Source organism: Cupressus sempervirens, chromosome 4 (assembly GCF_028749045.1).
Source record: "Cupressus sempervirens isolate cs-2001-9-10 chromosome 4, ASM2874904v1, whole genome shotgun sequence".
Taxonomy (NCBI): domain Eukaryota; kingdom Viridiplantae; phylum Streptophyta; class Pinopsida; order Cupressales; family Cupressaceae; genus Cupressus; species Cupressus sempervirens.
The window spans coordinates 773,970,153-773,972,393 of record NC_143121.1 but is presented as its reverse complement, the minus strand read 5'-3'; positions in this window follow the sequence as shown (position 1 = coordinate 773,972,393).

The window sequence follows — 2,241 nt, the reverse complement described above, 5'->3', positions numbered from 1 at the left end:
AAAAAATAGGATGTTTTCCTCCCAAAGTTGGGGGGTGTTGTACCTCTACATTGCCTCTCCCATTAATTATTCCTACTCCTACCACTTTATCTCTACATTTCCCATTAATTATTTCCATTCCTACCACTTTTTCTTTATCATTTATTTGCATAGGTTCACTATTATTTCCCCATTTCACCCTTAAAACGATAGATTTTGACAATTTTTTCTAACCAGCTCTCCATTACTCTCTATTTGCATTTCGGATTAAAAATTTCTATGTTATCATGGGTAGAAAATGTAAGCAATTTGAACTAGACTCCATGGACAAGTTACTGGAAAATCATTAAGCTTACAAGATTTCTCATCATGTGGGATGGCATCAATTCTTTTGTTGGCTACAAGGTTATGACCTTGCCATTGCTGAAGGATTTTCCCACACCTTTATTCTAGACTCTATGAAAATACAGGGCATTACCTTTCCCATGATGGTGCAGATGGGGGCTGCTATAAGTGATCTCCCCCAAATTGGTGAATTATATTTTCCCACTACTAGTACATAGGTTACAAAATTAAAGATCAACATAACCAATTTTCTGCAGTGTGACGAGTCTGTGGAGATTATTAAGGGACAATGAGCTTGATGAAAAACCATTCCTTTGCCATGGTATTTGGTAGCCCAATTTATAGGTCAGTATATTACCTATGAGGGCCACTTCAATTTTGTTCATGCACATCATTTATGGCTCATGCTTCATTTGAGGTTAGGGTAACTTGTTAATCTTCCCTATTATTTCTATTTTTCCTTGAAGAGAGCTTACACTTAGTGTAGAGAAGGTCATGAAAATTCCCTCGCACATCATGGTTTGATTAAGCTACTGGTCATACATGGTCATCAATTCCAAGAAAACCCAATAGCATGGGATGCTTTGTTTACCCTGCATATAATGCCCTTCAACCCCAACAAAAAGAAACTGAAACTATGATTGAGGAACAACCCTCTCCAAGCCATGACCCAGAGAAAACCCTTGTTGATGAACCCTCGCAAACACCCAAAAAAGGCCTATGCACTTCCTCTAGCAAAAAAACATGTCATAATCTGCCACGATCTACTAGCTATTTAGAAAACCTGGCCAATGCTGCTCAAGCTACTACCAATGCTGAATTGGAAATTCTAACCAATAGCTCTATTAAGAAATGGAAGGAAAAAGTGGGTAGAGAATGTTGTAGTCAAATTAGACATATGAAGAAATAGAGGAAGGCACCATTCATAGAAAGTTTACTAAAATTTGCCAATATAGAAGACAATTCTAATGAAGGTGACACTGCTACAAACCAGTGTGATCCTCTGGATGAATCGAAAAATCTAGAACCAAATGAGAGGGAGAAACCCTTGAAGGCTAAAATTTAAATTATAATAAGGAACCTAAATTTCCATCTATGGAAGAAAAAAGCGATGATAAAGCTATGGAATCTCCAAAGAATAACCTTGATCAAGAAGGTAGGAGTCAACAAACATTGGATGTAGAAGAGAAATTTGAATTTGATTCTTTACGAGAAAATGATACATTGCAAAATATTCCCCATAAGACCCCTAGACAAGATGAAGATCATTTAAAGAAAAATTTGGAACACACTATTGAAACACCCCAAGAAGAAACTCTCCTGGAAGATGCTATAGGAACTACAAAGAGCTCCTGTTGCCCCAAACCTAATAAAGCCATGACATCATAGTCATTGATTGTCTCTGAAATGCCTTCATAGGACCTTTTTAGTACTTCTATTCTTCTTCTTAAACCTATCCCACTTCAAATAGCAATACTGAGCATCTCCATGGTTACTATCAATGAATTCCTACATACTTTTATGCAACTTCAATAGGAATTTCAACAATTTAGATCCAAGGTCACATTATAGGATAACATTAACAATATAGCTATTGTTCCAAAAGAGTCCATGGAGCACCCTAACAACAATGTTCCACCTGGTTTGTATACTTTATTTTCATGAGGACATGCAAATCCCTTAGTTGGGGAGAGATGATGAGTCCTAATAGTGCCCTATTTTTGTTAACCTTTTGTCTCATACCTTTTGTCTCATACATTTCCCACTTCTTTGGCATAAATTTCTCTTTTGTTAAACTATTGATAGGAAATTAGAATACTTGGTACTTCATTAAAGAGGAAAGAATAGTTCCTAAAAAGTTATTAATTTTATGAAAATGATATATTGTGATTGATGCTGCTATAGGAACTAAGGAAA